General features: G+C 36.3%; 1 pseudogene; it reads right to left on the reverse strand.

Annotated features, from left to right (window-relative positions):
• Nucleotides 1-6,093: 6,093 nt before the first annotated feature.
• On the reverse strand, nt 6,094-6,576 carry LOC103736178 (annotated as a pseudogene).
• Between the last annotated feature and the right edge of the window lie 5,023 nt (nt 6,577-11,599).

Here is an 11,599-nt window from a genome sequence, read left to right on the forward strand (position 1 = left end):
TATCACTTAGGCTAAGCACCTCACTGAATTTTACCAGTTGTGGAATTTTCTAATAGTTACCATCTGTTGCAAAAAGAAGCTTCTTTTGCAAGTGGTGAAAGGTACATTTGTCTGTAGTATACAGATAAATATTTAGAATACAGTAAGAAATTATGTTGGTCCAGGCATGTGACTAAGTAGGTTTTTCTCTAGAATCCATGACCTTTCCAGCCATGTGTATTTGGCTATGTGTACAGTACCACACACGAGTTCCCTACCATTGAGTGAGCCTTAAGTCAATTAGACAGCTGTTGATTATCCCTAAGACAAAAGTGCTATTACTTTACCAGTAGAGATTATTTCCTTGTATGGTCATTGTTGTGGTTCGTAGAATTTATAGTTGGATGGAATCATTGATTATTTTTTTTTTTTTCCATTGGTAGTTTTTCATAGTAGCCTCTACTACTATGGGAGCTAGTATTCAAGGAGGAAACTTCCAGGTCAGTTCCAGATTAATTGATCCAAGTCCTGCATTTAAATTATGCCTTCTCTTCAGCAACAGTGTCTTATATTCAAGTCCTGAGAGGCAATCAATGACTTCAGCAGTTGCCCAAGTGATTGCCAGAGTCTCTGGGATAACTGTGGTGACCAACAATGAGAAGAAAGGTTGCTGCTGCCTGACACCATGGGTTTGTTGTTGTTGTTGTTTTTGTTGTTGTTCCTTTCCATTTTCCCAGCTCCTGTGGTTACATCAGGATATATACTTGCATCTAAGGATTTGTTGCTAAGATCCCCAAATGAGAGAGAACATGTTACTTGTTTATCTGAATCTATGTTACTTTAAATCATTATTTATACCAACATAATAATCAAATGAACAAATAAACTGACTCTTAAGTTAAATTTTTAAAACCTTTTGAAATTTCCAAAACTCAGAGGACATTAGTTCCTCAAGCTATCTGTTAGAATGCTCTGTCTCCCAGAACTGTGCCTATGGATTTCCCTTGTCCCTTCAACCTGTGCTGATGGAGTTTGTGTCCTAACCCTCTGTCAATGGTACTGTGCCTGAAACCCTGTTTCTCCCATTCTGTCCCATGGTCAGGCCACTCCTAAATTATTTAAAATGGTTTCTTCAGCCTCACTGGGAAAGTACAAGTTCATGTTTGGCTCCGCTATTAATCTTCCGTTTTTTCATCCTTAGTTCACATTCATCCAAAGTCATGCATCATTCCCAATCTCCGTTTTCAATGGAGGTGGGAAACTGCCTTGTAGCACTTTGATATGTTAATTCTCAATCATAGCCATATTTATTAATTGTATTTTTGCATAGAGTAGCAAATTGAGGTTGCCAAGGAGACTCCACAGTCATCAGACCCAAGAAGGCAGGGTTTTGCTGGTGTTAATGAGTGTCTGAAAGATGCTCAGTCCCAAGTGACACATCTACAATGGAACCTCTATGCTTAAGGCTCATGGAACAAAGCAGAAGAGGGAGTAAAGGAAATATTAATGATTCTCTCAACTCTCACCAGTGAAGCTCTTCATCCAACAGAGTGTGATGCACACAGAAGGCCACAACTGACCAAAGTGTAGAGAATAAGATATTGCAGAGAGTGTGTCCCTGGGTAGGACCCGTGTGAAACCTCATCCATTCATGGTTCAGGGTTGGTACATGATCATAAGAAAACAGAGTTTTCCAGGCCTCTGGGAACTTGCTCATATGAGTTTACAGCAATGGCGTCAGCATGCACAAGACCCATACAAACTCAATCAGACAAAAACCCAACATAGAACTGGGGAAATGGGTTGTAGGCCCCAACCTGAGCCAAAGAACTATTGGCAGTTGATTACTTCTGGGTTAGAGAAAGTTAAGTTTCTTTAAGGGAGAGACTCAAGATAGGCTGACTAAACTCCGGTGGATGAACTTCCACTGAGGGACATCTGCATACACAAACTTGACAGGCCTTAACATATATGACAGAATGCATAAAATCTTGTTGGGGAGGCTACATGGAAGTGAAGATGGGGGGGTGGTATAAAGATGATCAAGATCGTTTGTATGAAATGCAAAAAATTAAATATGCAATGAAAAAATGCCATTAGTCCAGATAATGTCAATTAATAAAAGTCATTCCCACATTACTTCACTTTGTTTAACAGTTTCTAGTTCTATCCATTTACCTGAAAATTCTGTGATTTCATTTTTCTTGCTACTAAGTAGAACTCCATTGTGTAGATGTACAAAATTTTCAGTGTCCATTCATTGGTGGGTGGGCATTTAGGTTGCTTCCATTTCTTACCCATTGTGAAATAAGCCTCACCAAATATGGCCAAGCAAGTATCTCTACAGTAGGATGTTGAGTCCTTTGAGTATACGCCAAGGAGTGGTATAAACAGATTATACAGTGGATATATCAGTTTGTAAACCATCAGCTGTGAATGAGGGTTCCCCTTTCCCCACACCCTCCCCAGCATTTGGTCTTATTTATTCCCTTGATTGTAACCATTTTGACTGGGGTAAAGTAGTTTTGATTAGCATTTCCCTAATTATAAAGATATTGAACACTTTTCAATGTATTTCTTGCCATTTTTATTTCTTCTTTTGAGAACTCTGCTCAAATCCATAGACCATTTTTTTAATTGGGCCATTTGTTTTCTTGTTTCTTTGTTTTTTTTGAGTTCTTATATATTCTATATATTAATCGTCAGTCAAATGTATAGCTTGTGAAGATTTCTGCCCTTTCTGCGGGCTTTCTTTTCACTAGATTAGTTGTTTCCTTTGCTGTACAGAAGATTTTTTTAGTTTATCAAAATCTCATCAGTCAGTTATTAACTGAGGTGGTTTGAATGAGAATGTCCCCCATAGGCTCCAAGTATTTGGACATTTTGTACCCAGTTGGTGGTGCTGTTTTGGGAGGTCTTAGAAGGTGTGACTATCATGGAGGAAACATGTCACTGGGGGCAAGCTTAGAGAGTTCTTAAACCTTACTGGATTTGGAGTGGCTTTCTTGCTTCCTGTGCCTGCTTGAAGATATAGAGCCTAACTTCTACTCCTCCAGCCACCTCTGCCACTATGCCTCCCTCATGGTGGACTCTTGCCCCTTTGGAACTGAAACCTCAAATAAACTGTTCTTTCAATAAATTGCTTTGGTCAGTGATTCTATCACAGCAACAGAAAAGTAACTCATACGTTAACCTTAATTCTTAAGCTATAGAAGTCTGATTGAGGAAATCCTCTCCTACACTTATATCTTGTAGGGTACTACCTATGTTTTTTTCTAATACTTTTAGCATTTTAGAATTCACATTGAGGCCTTTGATCTATTTTGAAATGGCTTTGGTGTAGGTTGATAGATAGGGATCTAATTTTATTCTTCTACACATGGAGATGCAGTTTTCCAGCACCAGTTTTGGAAGATGGTATCTTTCTTCAGTGTGTATTTTTGGCACTTTTGTCAAAAAGCAGGTGCTATAATTGCATGCACTTATTTTCAGGTTCCCTATTTTGCTCCATTGATTTATGTGTCTGGTTTTGTGCCAATACCATGTTGTTTTTATGACTATAACTCTATAATACAGTTTGAAATATGGTATGTTAACCTCCACAGCATTGCTATTTACATTCATGATTGCTTTTCTGTCTGTAGTCTTTTGTAATTTCGTATGAATTTTATGATATTTTTCTAATTCTGTGAAGAATGTCATGGGGATTTTGATTGGAATTACATTGACTATACAAATCAATTTTTATAGGATGGTCATTTTCACAATTTTAATTATGCCAATCCATGAACATGGGAGGGCTTTTCATCTCCTTCTGTCTGCCTCAATTTCTATTCCAAAGATTGAAAGTTTTTATTGGAGAAGTCTTTAATATCTTTGGTTAGGTTTATTCCTAGGTTTCTTAGGCTATTTTGAATGAGCGTTTCCATATTCTCTCTCTCTCTCTCTCTCTCTCTCTCTCTCTCTCTCTCTCTTACTTGTTATTGGTATATAAAAAGTTCTCTTTTTTTTTTGACTTTTTGAGACTGGGTCTCCCTGTAGCTCCAGCTGTCCTGGAACTCACTATATAGACCAGACTGGCCTCGAACTCACAAAGTCTACCTACCTCTGCCTCCTAAGTGCTGGGATTAAAGGTGTGCGCCACCATCCCTAGTTGGTCACTGACTTTTGTAAATTGATTTTATGTACTGCTTCTTTGTTGAAAATGTTATTTCTAGAGGTTTTCTGGTGGATTTTTGGGGGTCTCTTATGTATAATGTCCTATGATCTTCAGATAGGGATAATTTAATCTAGTTTTTTTTCCAGTTTGTATCACTTTAATTTCCTTCTCTTATTGAGTACCAAATACTATATTGAAAAGGAGTAGGCGTAGTTAACAGCCTTGTCTGACTCATGATTTTAATGAGAATGTTTCTAGTTTTTCTCCAATTAGAATGATGTCTGTGAATTTGTCAAATATAGTCATAATTATGTTGAGGAATTCCCAAAGTCCAATTCCTTGTAGGACTTTTGTTATGAATGCATATTGGATTTTGTCAAAGGCCTCTTTTGCATCTATTGAGATAATCATGTGATTTTTGTCTTTAAGTCCATTTATATATTGTATTACGTTAATTGACTTACTTATGTATATCGAACCATCCCTGCATCTCTCAAAAAAAGCCAACTTGATCATGGGGAATGATATTTTTGATGTGTGTTTATATGCAGTTTCCAAACATTTTGTTAAGAATTTTTGTATGTGTGTTCATTGGGAATAGTTTTTATTTTTTGCTGTGTCCTTACCTAGTTTGGGGTATTAGAGTGATACTGCCTTCATAGACAGAGGTTGGGAACTTTCCCTTTGATTCTCTCTTCTTCAATAATTTAAGCAATGTTGGCTGTAGATCCTTTTTTTTAAGTCTGGTAAAATTCTACTGGGAAAACATCTGGACCTGAACTAATTTTAGTTGGGAACTTTGTATTATTGTTTTGATTTCCTTTGTTATGGGTCTAAGTTATTGGTCTCTTCTTGGTTTAACTTTGGTGGGTTTATTGAATTTAGAAATTCATCGATTTCTTTAAGATTTTAAATTTTAACATAGTATTTTAAATATTCCCTTTTAAAGTTCAGAATCTTTTTTGGTGTCTTTTGTGATATTTCCCCTTATGCCTCTAATTTCCTCTCTTTCTTTTGGTTAGCTGCACTAAGGGTCTATCTCATTTATCATTTCAAAGAATCAGCTCTTATATTATTTGATTCTTTATATCATTTTCTTTGTTTCTATTTCGTTGATTTCTGCTCTGATTCTTATTATTTCTTCTTGTCTACTAGTTTTAGGTGAGATTTTTTTCTTGCTGTTTTGTGGATTCTTGAGTTGTATCATTAATTCACTTATTTGTGTTCTTTCTGATTTTTTATTGTGGCTCTGAGAGATAAACTTGCCTATTAGACTACTTTTAATATGTCCCAGAGGATTTGTTATGTTGTGTTGTCATTTTTGTTTAGTTCCAGGAATACTTATATTTCTTGCTTGATTTCTTCTTTGATCCATTCATCATTCAGGAATGTGTCATTTAATTTCTATGAGTTCACATAGTTACCAGAGTTTCTTTTGCTGTTTATTTCAAGCTTTATTGCATTGTGGTCCAATATAATACATGTAATTATTTCAATTTTTGATTTGTTAAGGTTTATTTTTTTCAGTTAATAACTTCCTTATTCTGGAAAAGGAAATCAAGTTCACATTCATATAAACACTGACATTACAAAGTACAGGGAAAGGGGAAGGGAGGAGGAAACAAACCCTCTACAAATTCTGCTAATATTGTCTCACTGAACAGGACCACAATGTTTTGTCCTACATTCAATCACTTATATAATAAACCACAAATAATTTTTCTCTGGAAGATACATTTCTCCTCTTTGAGACAGCAGGGAGAAGGGACCAGAAGTTAGGGAAGGAGGTTTTATTCTTTTGGAAGATTTTCTCAGTCATTATAGATATTGCTTCACTGTTAATAAAAAGTTTATTCTTTGCTCTAAAGCATTTAAAAAAATTCCAAGAGTAAGATCACTGATGTCTCAGCTCAAGTATATCCAAAAACATTGTCCATTCCCTGACCTTCCAAATGTTATTTCTTTGTTGTTTTCCAGGTCAATGTCATCCTCTGTTTATGAGCTTCTGTGGTACAAACATTTTTGTAGGGCCAGATTTCTTCAGACCCAAATCCTGGAATTCCATATATTACATTGGCACTCTAGGTGCACCTGGACATCTTTCTCCTCCAGGGTACTGGACTTGCGATGCTGACTGAGCTGGCAGGCTGCTGCTACCACACTGTCAATAATATCATCAGTGATCTGCAGCAGCATCTCCTCCACATCTTCATCCAACTGCTCATTAGGGTCCACTTCTCTTACTAAATCCTGTAATTTCTTCTTGGTCAATACCTGATTGTTTTCAAGGCTCAGGTGAATGTCCCAGGAGTGCTGGAATCTTTACCACAGTAGTGCTATTAGCTACTGGAGCCTTGTGGAGGTATGCTGGCTGGTTCTGGTTTTATAGATGAAAATATTAACAGGTTGATTATTGCTGAGGAGCCAAACTGGTTCATAATCTATCGAGCTTTGGACGTTAGTTCATAGAACTTATCAAGATCCTGTTTCTTCTTAGAGTTGTGAGGACCAAGGCCAATCCAAGGTAGCAGAGTCTATCTCCCCATGGTATGCAGAGACTACCCCTGAAGCTTTTGTTTCAGTAGCTGGTCCAACTGTGTGGCCCTCCCTGAGTACTTCTGGCACTGCTCACCCAAGTTGAGGTTTATTTTGTGCACAGGATGAGAAACTTCCATGGGCTGCTGAATAGAAAGTGCATTTTTTTTGTTCTTTGGTGGAGTATTTGGTAGGTATCTGTTAGGTCCATTTGATGTATGAGATCTTTTAATTCAGACGTTTCTCTGTTTATTCTTTGTTCAGATGACCTGTCTATTGGGGAAAGTGGAGAAAGTATTGTTACCTACTATTACTGAGTTGGGGTTAATCTGTGTCTCGAAGCCCAGTAATATTCTTTATGAAATTGGGTGCCCCAGAATTTGGTACATATATGTTCATGATTGTAATGTCTTCTTGACTGATTGTCCCTTGATCAGAATGAAATGACCTTCTTTATCTCTTCTGGTAAATCTTGTTTAAAGTCTATTTTGTCAGATATTAGAATAGCAATACCTGCTTATTTCTTAGTGACATATGCTTTGAATATACTTTTCCATCCTTTCATCCTAAGGTGGTGCCTATTCTTGAAAATAAGATGAATTTCTTATAGAGAACAAAAAAGATGAATTCTGTTGATTAGTCCATTGAACTAGCCTGTGTCTTTTGACTGAAACCTTGGGGCCATTGAAATTTAAAATTATTATTAAGAGATGTGTAGTTGTTACTGGCATTTTATTTTCTATTTGTGTTCTCAGTTCTATTTTGTTTTTCTGTAATTATACCTTAATTTGTTTCTTGTTTTTTTTTTCTTTTTTTTAAATTTAGCCTTTTGGGTATGGTCATTGCTTTCCTCAGTCTTTTGTATTGTTTTGGGTATTCTCTGTAGGGCTGTTTCGATGAACATAAATTCTTTCAGCCCAATTATATCATGGAAAATTTTTCTTTTTTCTTCACTTATGATAGATAGTTTTGTTGAGTAAAATATTCTGGGTTGGCATCTATATCATTTATAACTTAGAACTTGGAATCCTTTGATCCAGGATCTTCTAGTTTTTATAGTTTGTATTGAAAAGCCAACTCTAATTCTGATTGGTTTCTCTTTATATGTTTATATTTTTCTCTAGCAACTTTCAGCATCCTTTCATTTTTTACTGTACATTTAGTGTTTTTACTATGAGTTTCTCTTCTAGTTTGTCTGTTTGGTGTTCTGTGTGGTTCTTATATTTGTTATTTTGTCGTGTGTGTGTGTTTCTTATTTTTGTATGGGTATGTATTTCCTTAGTTTAAGAAAAATTTCCTCATAATCCTGTTGAAGATCTGATCAATGCCATGGACCTGAGATTCTTATCTTTCCTCTATGTCTATAATGCATAGATTTGTTCTTTTCATGGTGTCCCACATTTCTTACATTGTCCATTACTGTGTTTTTTTTTTTTTAAATTCATTATCCTTGCTTGAGAAGCCCACAACTTCAACTTTATCAGACAGTCTTGATATTCTGTTTTCCATTGGAGTCGTTCTGTTAGTGAGATTTTTTTCTTGTCGTTTTTAAATTGGTTTATTCAGATTTTCAATTCCATTTTCATTTCAGCCATGTATTTGTATTTCCTTGAGTTCCAGTCAGCAATTTATTCTTCTTTTGAGTTATTTGAGCTGTTTGTGTTTTCTTTAAGATTGTTGAATTCTTCGATCATGTTTATCACTGATCTTTTAAGCTCTGGGTCCTGGAATCTCCTGGGCAGTTCTCATTTTAGAACACTTCTATAAGACTGGTAGGATTTTGTGGGAACCTAATTATTTGTGTTTTTGTGTTGTTACATGGGCATATGGTCTTCTTTTGTTAGTTGTGTGTCTGATACTCAATTACAGTCTGCTTTTGTTGGGATGAAGTTTGGTTCTGTTTTTACAGTTGACGTAGCTTGATTGTTTTCTGATCAGATATGAATAGTTAGTTAGTCTGTGCTTCAGGTTATCAGTTTTGAATTTTTATTGGAGGCTTGGGGTGGTTCCAGGCAGACTAGTCAGGAGCTCTCCAGAAGTGCAACTGGGCTTAATCCTGTATCAGGAAGTTGATGACCTAGTAGGCAGTCAGTTTCTGACTAGCTAGGCCCTGGAACAGCACCAATATGGCTGGTTCCAAAACAAGGTAATGGGATCCTTGTTGGCTGAACAAGCTATTCAGGAGCTCTCTGGCAGCCCAAAAGGAAGTGTCACAAAGGCTGGACACCAGGATAAAATGGGCAGGTCTGACTAGGTAGGGTAGATATGGGCCCTGAAATAGTGACAGGAGCTGGTCCCAAGGCAGAGCAATGGGGACAGAGTTAGTGGGATCTGATTAATTTGCCAAGTTAGGCAGGAGTCCCCAGGTAGAGCAAAAGGGCTTAGGCCCAAGGTGGATCAATTCCATCTTTTTTTCTTTTTGCAAGATTAATTAGTATACACTTAATTAGTTTTATCATACAAAAGGTTTTATTTATATTATCTGACAGGATATTTTCTTCTAAAATGTTATATTAAATTATGTTATGATACATTCATCACAGAGTAAAATTATTATTTTGCATCTTAATATCTTATGCCAATAGAGACTGATAATGCAAGAAATAGACAGTTTGGGTGCTGCTCCAGGGCCTAGCTAGTCAGAAACTGACTGCCTACCAGGTCTATGAAACTGGGTAAATGTGAATTACCTTATCACATATTTTATTTTTCTTTATTTTGAAACATTTTAAATTCGGTTTTAAATGACATAAAAATATCAACATTGTGGCATTCATATCAGACTAAATAATCTGTTTCCTCAAATAGTTTTCATTTCTTTATGGTGAAAACTCCCTTATTTTAGCCTTTTGAAATATACAGTATGGTTGTTATTTATATCACTCTACTGTATAGTCTGTGAGAACTTCTTATACCTATAGAAATGTATCTTAGCACCCACTGATAAAAATTTCCTCATCCCTTCCTCCTCTAAACCATTATTGTTCTACATGTTAGATAGTACTGCTTAGAAACAAGTAGATTTTAGAGAATATTTACATTAGAAAAATGGAAGATACTTAAATGCTCCAAGAAAATAACTGCTGATTAGGTAGAAATCATATATACATTGAAGTGAAAATTAATTAATTATGTGAAAAGAAATTTGGGATTAAAGAAATTTAGATTAGGATGAAGGAAAGCCAAAGCCTTGAAGAAAGGAGTAAGGGGGCCAGTCTCTCAACCTGATGCTCACTGATGCCTGAAATTGAGCTGTGGAAATGAAATTCATTCTGCTTGCAGTTTTAAATTCCTGTAAAATGCCTCTTTTCATAACAATAAAACCATCTCTTTTAAATTGCAAATGACTTGAAAGGTAAAGATAGAATACCAATCTATCTACACTCAGGGTTCCTTAAAGTGAGTATTTAAATATGGGTGAATCATATTGATGTGAATCTTGTTAGCTAGAAACTAACCAGTCAGTGTTGCCATTTGAGAATGGTCCATGCTCTCTTGGGCCATTTGGTGCATTGCTCTGGAGCAGATCATTCTTGTCTGTAGAATCATTTCAATGCCTCATCTTAGTGATAGGAATTTAGGTAATGTGAAGTGTTTGTCCTTGTTATTGTTTAGACATAAAACTGCCTACATAATTTATTTAAAGCAAGGATCTTGTTGTGTACTTAGAAAAGTATGGGAAAATTATAATACTTAAATAACCAGACAGGAAAAAAGGTTATAGAAATTACTGTCTTTTATGTTGATATATTTATATATATGAATACTTTTATGGTATGAGCTGGCCTTTACTCAGATCTTTTAAAGGGAAAGGATAAATTAGTCCTGGTGGTATATGCCTGCAATCCCAATACTCCAGAGTGGAATTAGGAGGATCAATCTGGGATACAAAGAATTTACCATATTAACAAACCACCTCCCCTCAACCAGTTAAACAGGAAGCAAAACAGGGTCTGGAGTGATGTCTCAGTGGGTTAGAACACTTGCTGGTCTTCCACAAGATGAGTGTTGGATTCCCAGCATCCACATGGTGGCTACAATCATTTGTAACTCCAGTCTAAGGAATCTCACACATCATTTTCTTGTCTCTGCATGCATTGCACATACATGGCACACTTGCATGTGTGCAGACAAAACACTCACACATGCAATAAAAATAATAAATAAAATACTTTTCTTAAAAAGAAAGCAAAACAGCCTGGCGTGGTGGTGCATGCCTTTAGTCCTAGCACTAGGGAGGCAGAGGTAGGCGGATCTCTGTGAGTTCAAGGCCAGCCTGGTCTACATAGTGAGTTCCAGGACAGCTGGGGCTACAGGGAGACCCTGCCTCAAAAAAAAAAAAAAAAAAAAAAAAAGAAAAGAAAAGAAAAAAGAAATAAAAAGAAAAAAAAACAAACAAATTTTAATAAACAGAAAACAAGGAGAGAGAGAAACAACAATGCATACTCCCCAAGGAAACTCAGGATGCTCACCAGTGGTTGATGGAGGAGTAGAAATCAGAGATAAGAATGATGGGAAGTGGAAGGAGTTGATCTAGAACCACATGTGACCAAGAGTGGACACACTTCTGATCTAGCAACCTCTACAAGAGGCCACAGTGTGATGGGCCGTGATGTTAGAGCCCATGAGTGAAGTATTCTTAAGCATGAAGGAGGGGGTGAGGTATAGAAATCTACGATAGACCTACATTGAAAACCTGGGACTTCAAAAAAGCAGGATGCACTTCAATAGGTAGTGCCAAGAGGAGCTGATTTTATGAATTCAATTTAGGTGATCACACATACCAAATATTATCCCAAATTGTATGAAAACAGTTTAGGGAAGATATGATTTTGGCAAATATTAATGCTATGTCAGATTGTGAAATGTCCAGCATACTCACCCCAATCTCATTTATTTCCTTAAAATTTTTTACAGATGTTAAAC

Source organism: Nannospalax galili, unplaced genomic scaffold (genome assembly GCF_000622305.1).
Source record: "Nannospalax galili isolate Female #2095 unplaced genomic scaffold, S.galili_v1.0 scaffold115, whole genome shotgun sequence".
Classification (NCBI taxonomy): domain Eukaryota; kingdom Metazoa; phylum Chordata; class Mammalia; order Rodentia; family Spalacidae; genus Nannospalax; species Nannospalax galili.